The following is a 9,836-nucleotide window of genomic DNA, read 5'->3' as shown; positions in this document are numbered from 1 at the left end:
TCTCTAGGAAGAGGTACAGTCGACGTTTCGGGCGGAGGGAACCTGTATATTGTTTACTTTCAAATTTCAATACATTAGCAATTTAAAAAAAACCCTCCAACGGGATCCCACCACTAAGTACATCTTTCCCTCCCCCCCACTTCTGCTTTCCGCAGGGATCGCTCCCTACGCGACTCCCTTGTCCATTCGTCCCCCCCCATCCCTCCCACCAATCTCCCTCCTGGCACTTATCCTTGTAAGTGGAACAAGTGGTACATATGCCCTTACACTTCCTCCCTCACTATCATTCAGGGCCCCAGACAGTCCTTCCAGGTGAGGTGACACTTCACCTGTGAGTCGACTGGGGTGATATACTGCGTCCGGTGCTCCCGATGCAGCCTTCTATATATTGGTGAGACCCGACACAGACTGGGAGATCGTTTTGCTGAACACCGATGCTCTGTCCGCCAGAGAAAGCAGGATCTCCTAGTGGCCACACATTTTAATTCCACATCCCATTCCCATTTTGATATGTCTATCCACGGCCTCCTCTACTGTAAAGATGAAGCCACATTCAGGTTGGAAGAACAACACCTTATATTCCGTCTGAGCAGCCTCCAACCTGATGGCATGAATATTGACTTCTCAAACTTCCGCTAATGCCCCACCTCCCCCTCGTACCCCATCCGTTATTTATTTATATACACATACTCTTTATCTCTCGCTCCTTTTTCTCCCTCTATCCCCCTCACTATACCCCTTGCCCATCCTCTTGTTTTTTCCCCCTCCCCCTTTTCTTTCTCCCTGGGCCTCCTGTCCCATGATCCTCTCATATCCCTTTTGTCAATCAACTGTCCAGCACTTGGCTCCATCCCTCCCCCTCCTGTCTTCTCCCATCATTTCGGATCTCCCCCTCCCCCCTCACTTTCAAATCTCTTACTAGCTCTTCCTTCAGTTAGTCCTGACGAAGGGTCTCAGCCTGAAACGTCGACTGTACCTCTTCCTAGAGATGCTACCTGGCCTGCTGCGTTCACCAGCAACTTTTATGTGTGTTGCCATAGGTAGAGAGTTGGGTGGCTATAAATACACAATGGAGTGTTCATTCGAAACTCACTACGACAGAATGGTTGAGGTGACCAATAGAGATATAATTAAGGGGAAGTTGGATTTTATGTTTTATATTCTTCTGAGAAGAGAAAGGGTTAAAGTCATAAGATTGTGAAATATATAACCTGGAAGGAGGCAGTCATGCTGATAACATTTTGGATAGGAAGAACATGAGGAGACTTGAAACAAGCATAACTGCCAGCATGCTCATGTTGAGTCAAAAGCTATCTGTTGTGTATCCTGTGCAATTCCAAAATTTTCAAACATTTAATTACACTCTGAGTATGATAAATGCCAACATGCATTTTGTTTTTAATGCATTTTTGATGTTAATTGGATTTTAAAAATATTAATCTGCATCTATTGTGGACAAATGCTTGTAGCACAAAGACAAGCACACACATTGCTTCTCCACACAAACTCCCTATAGCTACAATCATGACAAATTGCAGAGGTGCAAATTTCTGGAACAACTTTGAGAAGATTTTCCATGTTATTTTAATCCAGAGCAGATCTGACTAATTTGCCGACCATATTTTGTTTTCTGTATCTTTTTTACAGGAATCCGTCAAACTTAACTTTAGCAAACAGACTAAGATACATGATGTAGTTGCAAGTATACTTATTTTCTCTACTCAAATGAGTGTGTCTAACATAAATACACTCAGTGGCCATTTTATTAAGGACGTCTGTAGACCTGCTTGTCTTATTAGACAATCATATGGCAGCAACTCAATGTATAAAGCATGCAGACATGGTCAAGAGGTTCAGTCTTGTTCAGACCAAACACCAGAATGGTCTGAACAACATTTACAAATGACTTCGACTGTGGAATGACTGTTGGTGTCAGACAGGGTGGTTTGAGTATCTCAGAAACTGCAGATCTCCTAGGATTTTCATGCATTTGAGATTTTATAGAGAATGGTGTAAAAGGGGGGGAAAATCCAGTTGAGCAGCAGTTCTGTGGGTGGGTGAAAATGCCTTGTTAATGAGAGAGGCCAGAGGAGAATGTGTTATAACAGTGCTGTGCTGAAGAGCATCTCTGAACACACAGCATGTTGAACCTTGGAGTTGATGGGCTACAGCAGCAGAAGACCATGAACATATTCCGAGTGGCCACTTTATTAGGTCCCGTATGTAATTAAAGAAGTGACAATTCAGTGTATATCTTCTCCAACAGATTTCTATCATTTAGCACCTTCTAATAAAAGGTTCATAAACAATTCCATTCCTAAACAAAACATCAATTTACATCATTTGCCCACTTTAGGAAGAATAGTGTAAAGCACTTTCCAGTTTACCTCCTTTACAAAGCTGTAAGTGAGAAAATTAGCTTAAACTTATTTGACATTTTTATACTCTGCCAGTGAATACTTTATGTACTTCAATAAATATAAATGATACTGTTCCTTGTGGTAAAGATACTTTAAAGACACTATAACTGGGCATTTCCCCTCATCACAATATCATTGGATAAGTGACTTGTAGGAAAAGTTTGCAATGAGTGATTCCATTGTATTATATTTCTTTCCTCTTAGTGTTCTCCCGAAACAAAACAGAATAATGAGTCAAATAACTATCAAATAAATGCTCAATACTGGAGGGTGCAGAGTGGTTAGTTTTGTCAGAGCTTTGTCCTTTGGGGCAAGTAATGCATATTCCATCAGCATTCATTGCAGTCAAAGGGTAGGGTACATTGGAAGAAAAATGATCTTTTATCTGTAGGGGATTCTGTGGATATTATTTGTTTGGAGGCTGGGAATGGTGGTGACTTTTGAAGATTTGGATAAGTTAAACGTATTTATCTTCCATTTGTCAGCCCAGGCCGGGTTGTTGTCTTGGTGACATTGAGGTAGCTCCATCAGCTGAGAATTTGCAAATGAAGTTCAACGTAAGATTGCATCTCATTAATTTCCTTGAGATTTTGTTTTAAGAAAGTGACAACTGAAGTCGGCTGTGGAATACTTTGCAAAATGCTTGACTGAATATATGTACAAATCTCTTTTAAAGTGGCATGGCTAATAGAGCCTCTGCCTCATAGTAACAGAGACCCAGGTTTAATCCTGACCTTGGCTACTGTCAGTGTGGGGTTTGCACCTTCTCCCTGTGACCACATGGGTTTCCCCCAGACGTTCCAGTGTTATCCCACATCCCTAATGTATGCATGTTGGTAGGTTAATTGGGCTCTGTAATTTGTCCCTAGCATGCAGGTAAGGGGTAGAATCTGGACAGTTGAAGAGAATATGGAGAGAATTAAACTGGGATTGGTGTAAATGTGTGATTGATAGTCAGCATGGGTTCAGTGGACTGAAGTACTCTGTATCTCTCTATGACTATTAATAGGAATTTGCAGGAAACATCACCAGTAGCTAGGACGAACATTTTGGAAGAGTTATAGTGGGATAGGATAAAGTGTTGGTTGGTATGACCCAGCAACTGAGATTTGAATCTCTACTGTATTCCAATTATAATACCATAAGGATGTAAGACATAGAAACAAATTAGGCCACTAGGTTCATCATGTCTGCTCTGCCATTCCATCATGGCTGATTTATAATCAACCCCATTCACCTGCCTTCTGCAAGTAACCTATGATGCCCTGACCAACCAAGAACCTATCAACCTCCACTTTAAATATATTCAATGACTTGGTCTCCTCTGCCATCCTTAGCCACCGTCTGGCTGAAGAAATTCCTTCTGATCTCTGTTCTAAATGGATGTCCATAAGACACAGGAGAAGAATTAGGCCATTTGGCCCATCGAGTCTGCTCCAGCATTTCATCATGGCTGATCCATTTTTCCTCTCAGCCCCAGTCTCCAAACTTCTCCCTGTATCCCTTCATGCCCTGAGCAATCAAGAATCTATCAACCTCTGCTTTACAATATACATGCAGACTTGGCTTCCACAGCCGCCTGTGGCAAAGAATTCCACAGATTCACCACTCACTGGCTAAAGAAGTTCCTCCTCCAAAAGAACGCCCCTCTATTCTGAGGCTGTGTCCTCTGGTCTTAGACTCTCCCACCATAGGAAGCATCATCTCCACATCCACTCTATCAAGGTCTTTCAACATTTAATAGGTTTCAATAATGTCACCCCTCATTCTTCTGAAATCTAGTGAATACAGGCCCAGAGCCACCAAATGCTCTTCATATGACAAGGCATTCAAACCTGGAATCATTTTTTGAACATCCTTTGAACCCTCTCCAGTTTCAGCATATCCTTACTAAGTTAAATGGCCCAAAACTGCTCTAAGTGAGTCCTCACCAATGCTTTATAAAGTCTCAACATTACATCCTTGCTTTTATATTCTAGTCCTCTTGAAATGAATGTTAACATTGCATTTGCCTTCTATGTCCCTCTATTCTGATGCTGTGCCCTCTGATCCTAGACTCTCCCACTATAGGAAACATCCTCTCCACATCCACTCTATCTAGATCTTTCAATATTCAATAGGTTTCAATTATATTCCCCTACATTCTTCTGAACTCCAGTGAGTATAGGTCCAGGGCCATCAAACGTTCCTCATATGTTAACCCTTTCATACCTGGAATCATTCTTGTGAACCTCCTATGGACCTTCTTCAAAGCCAGCACATATTTTCTTGGATAAATCTGTTCACAATACTCCAAGTGCAGTTTGACCAATGCCTTATAAAGCCTCGGCAGTATATCCTTGCTTTTATATTCTTGAAATGAATGCTAACATTGCACTTGCCTTCCTTACCACCAACTCTACCTGCTAGTTAACCTTTAGGGAATCCTGCATAAGGACTCCCAAGTACTTTGCATCTCTGAATTTTGAATTTTCTCCCAGTTTAGAAAATAGTCTGCACCTCTGTTCCTTCTATCAAAGTGCATGAGCATACACTTGCCTCCACTATATTCGATCTGCCACTTCTTTGCCATTCTCCCAATTTGTCCAAGTCCTTCTTCAGACTCCCTGCTTCCTCAACAATACTTGCCCCTCCACCTATCTTCCTATTGCCTGCAAACCTGACCACAAAGCCATCAATTCCATCATCCAAATCATTGACAAAAGTGAAACCAAGCGGTCCCAATACTGACCCCTGTAGAACACTACCAGTAACCAAAAGCCAACCAGAATGGGCCCACTTTATTCTGATTTTGCCTCCTGCCAGTCAGCTAATCTTCTCTTCATGCTAATATCATTCCTATAACACCACGGGCTCTTACCTTGTTAAGCAGCTTCATGTGAGGTACCTTATCAAGTTAGTTAGGAAGATTCAATCGTTAGGTATTAATATTGAAGTAGTAAAATGGATTCAACAGTGGCTGGATGGGAGACGCCAGAGAGTGGTGGTGGATAACTGTTTGTCAGGTTGGAGGTCTAGTGATGTGCCTCAGGGATCTGTACTTGGTCCAATGTTGTTTGTCATATACATTAATGATCTGGATGATGGGGTGGTAAATTGGATTAGTAAGTATGCAGATGATACTAAGATAGATGGCATTGTGGATAATGAAGCAGGTTTTCAAAGTTTGCAGAGAGATTCAGGCCAGTTAAAAGAGTGGGCTGAAAGATGGCAGATGGAGTTTAATGCTGATAAATGTGAGGTGCTACATTTTGGTAGGACTAATCAAAATAGGACATACATGGTAAATGGAAGGGCATTGAAGAATGCAGTAGAACAGAGGGATCTAGGAATAATGGTGCATAGTTCCCTGAAGGTGGAATCTCATGTGGATAGGGTGGTGAAGAAAGCTTTTGGTATGCTGGCCTTTATAAATCAGAGCTTTGAGTATAGGTGTTGGGATGTAATGTTAAAATTGTACAAGGTATTGGTAAAGCCAAATTTGGAGTATTGTGTACAGTTCTGGTCACCAAATTATAGGAAAGATGTCAACAAAATAAAGAGAGTACGGAGAAGATTTACTAGAATGTTACCTGGGTTTCAGCACCTGAGTTACAGAGAAAGGTTGAACAGGTTAGGTGTTTATTCTCTGGAGCGTAGAAGGTTGAGGGGAGACTTGATAGAGGTATTTAAAATTATGAGGGGGCTAGACAGAGTTGACATGGATAGGCTTTTTCCATTGAGAGTAGGGGAGATTCAAACAAGAGGACATGAGTTGAGAGTTAGGGGGCAAAAGTTTAGGGGTAACACGAGGGGGAACTTCTTTACTCAGAGAGTGGTGGCTGTGTGGAACCAGCTTCCAGTAGAAGTGGTAGAGGCAGGTTCGATATTGTTGTTTAAAGAAAAATTGGATAGGTATATGGACAGGAAAGGAATTAGGGGTTATGGGCTGAGTGCAGGTTGGTGGGACTAGGTGAGAGTAAGCGTTCAGCACGGACTAGAAGGGCCGAGATGGCCTGTTTCTGTGCTGTAATTGTTATATGGTTATATAGTCATGGTCTTCTGAAAATTCAAGTCAACAACATCTACTGACTCTCCTTTGTCTGTTCTGCCTGTTATTTCCTCAAAGAATTCCAACAGTTTTGTCAGGCAAGATTTCCCCTGAAGGAAACTATGCTGATTTTGGCCTATTTTATCATGCACCTCCAAGTACCCCGAAACCTCATCCTTACTAATCGACTTCAACATCTTCCCAACCAATGAAGTCAGGCTAACTGACCTATAGCTCTCTTTTTTCTGCCACCTTCCTTTATTAAAGAGTGGAGTGACATTTGCCATTTTGCAACCTTCCGGAACCATTCCAGAATCTAGTGTTCTTGAAAGATCATTACTAATGCTTCTACAATCTTTTCAGCTACCTATTTCAGAACCCTGGGGTGTAGTCCATGTCTCCAGGTAACTTATCTACCCTCAGACCTTTCAGCTTCCCAAGCACCTTCTCCTTAGTAACTCACTTTCAAGCATTCAAGTGTCTTCCACAGAGAAGACTGATGCAAAATACTTATTAAGTTTGTCTGCCATTTCTTTGTCCCCCATTGCTACCTCTGCAAAGTTATTTTTCAGCAGTCCAATATCCATTCTCATCTCTCTTTATAACAAAATCTGTTGGTATTTTCTTTGATATTATTGGTTAGCTTACCTTCATATTTCACCATCTCTCCACTTATGTTTTTTTTAGTTGCCTTCTGTTGGTTTTTAAAAGCTTCCCAATCCTCTAACTTCCTACTATTTTTTGCTATATTATATGCCCTCTCTTTTGCATTGTGCTTTCTTTGACTTCCCTTGTCAGCCATGGTTGCCTCATCCTCCCTTTAGAATATTTCTTCATGTTGGGGATGTATCTATCCTGTGCCTTACAGAAACTCCAGCCATTGCTGTACTGCCATCATCCCGTTAGTGTAATTATTTAGATATGGATTCAAATCCTTAATGCAAACAAGGTCAAATTCAAAGATTAAATCTACTTCAGAGGAGCATTTGAGTTTGAATTTAAAAATGACATCTCACGATTCATTTTATATAAATGTAAAAATCAGGGGCAGAAACAGGCCCTTCAGCCCATCTAATAGTCCAGCCTACTTGCACCTGGCCTTTGCTCTCCATACTTCTCTCTTCAGTGTACCGATCCAAACCTTTAACCTTAATGTTTATCAAGGATTTATCTGATAGTGACTTCAAAATATTGACTCTACTTCCACCACTCTTTGGGGAAGAGAGTTCCAAAGCCATGTCACCCTCCAAGTGAAAAAAAAATCACCACATCTCTTTCTTAAATGAGTGACCCTTCAATCTTTAAACAAAGGCCCCTGCTTCTAGAAATTTCCACTAAAGAAAACACCCTTGTCATACGTATCTCATTTATGTCCTCCTTTTGACTCCTGTTTGCTCATCGATGATTTTTCAAATACCATGAGCGTTTATCATCTGTAATAACCTTTGATGCGACAACTTTCCCCTTCCCTCACCTTAAAGCTATGTGCTCTAGACTCCAATAAATGGTCAAACATGATTATCCTTTCACAAATCCATGTCAGCTTTGCCTGATTGTGTTGAATACTTCTAGGAACCTATGTCTTAGTTTCTAAAATTTTCCCTGTGAATCATGGAAACAAACTGTGTTCCTGTTTCCTGATTTCTGACTTCCCATTTTTGAATCAGGCTATTGTATCTTCTGCCTGATGGGTGGGTGTGAGGGGGTGGGGGAGTGTGGCATGAAGAAGGAACACTGTCTGTGGTGGGCAATGTTTTTGATTATGTCTGCTGCATTACTGAAGCAATCAGAATTCTAGACAGAATCCATACAGTGGAGGATGGTCTTGTGATCAGTTAAGATGTTTCTTGCAGTCACGAGCAGAGCTGTTGCCGTTCCGAGCTGTGATGAATTCAGACAGATTGCTTTCTATGGTGCATCAATAAAAATTGTTGAAGGTCAAATGGGACATGCTGAATTTCCTCGGCCTCCTGTGGAACTAGAGGCATTGCTGAGGGTTCCTGGCTGGGTGTCTATGTAGTTGGACTAGGACAGGCTACTGGTAATGTTCAGTCCTCAGAATTTGAAGTTCTCAACTCTCTTGATCTCAGCACCTTTCGTGTAAATAGGATGGCATGCACAACCTTTCCTGAAGCCAATTACCAGTTCTTTTGTTTTGCTGACAATAAGGGAAAGGTTGGTGTCATGACACCATGTCATCAGGCTCTCTAACTCCTTCCTCTACGCTGATTCTTCATTATTTGAAATTCAGCCCACTACAATGGTGTCATCTGCTAACTTGTAGACAGAGCTAGAGTAGAATCTAGCTACACTGATGTGTGTATAGGGAGTAAAGTAGGCGATTAAGGATCATACTTGTGGAGCAGTAGTGTTCAGACTAATCGTGGCACTTGGGTTGCTGCTTTTCCCAAGTAATTGTGGTCTGCTGGTCACGAGGTCAGCGGTCTAGTTGTATATGGAGATATTGACTCGATGTGTGGTGTTTGAAGTTTTAGTATAAAAGGCAGAGCTGTTGTCAATAATCAATAGTGTAATGGAGGTATCTTTACTGTCCAGCTGCTCCATAAAAGTGTGAAGGGTCAAGATGATGGCATCCACTGTACACCTGTTTCAGCTGCAGGTGAATTGCAATTGTTAAGGTTGTTTGGGAGGCTGAAGTTGATGTGTGCCATAACCTGTCTCTCAGAGCACTTCATGATGCTGGATATCAGAGTCATTAGCGGTAGTCATTAAAAGATATTATGTTTTTTTTTAAGTAGCAGGATGTTAATGATCTTCTTAAAGCAAATGGAACCTCAGGTTTTAGCAGGGAGAGGTTAAAAATGCTTGCAAATACATCGATCAGCAGATCCGGGCAGGATGTAAGCACACAGCCAGGGACACCATCTGGGCCAAATGCTTTCCGTGGGTTCACTCTCTGGAAGACTGAGCTTATGTCCACAAGAGTGACTGTGGGTTCAGGTGCCTCAGAGGCTATCAGGGCGGTCAGTAACATTCCAATCCCCTTTGCTCAAAACATCTATGGAATACATTAAGCTCATCAGTGAAGGGATGCACTGTTGTCAATGTTGCTTGATTTCATTTTGTAGCCCATTTAGAGCATGTAGGTCCTGCAACAATTGATGGCTAGTCTGGTATTTTGCACTGGTATTGTCTCTTAGTATCCCTGATAGCTTCATGGAGGCTGTACCTTAATTTCTTGTGTAGGTCCAAGTCACCTATTTCAAATGCTATAATGCTATACTTTAGTAGGGAGTGGATCTCCTGGTTCATCCAATGGTTTCCGATTTGGGAACACCCAGACTGACCTCTTTGGTGCACAGTCTTCTATGCATTTTCTATTATAGTGCGTGACAGTGGTGATATACTCATCTAGACTGGCTGAT

This window comes from Mobula hypostoma, chromosome 12 (genome assembly GCF_963921235.1).
Source record: "Mobula hypostoma chromosome 12, sMobHyp1.1, whole genome shotgun sequence".
Classification (NCBI taxonomy): Eukaryota; Metazoa; Chordata; class Chondrichthyes; order Myliobatiformes; family Myliobatidae; genus Mobula; species Mobula hypostoma.
The sequence above is the reverse complement of the archived record's forward strand: the minus strand, read 5'-3'. Positions refer to the sequence as shown.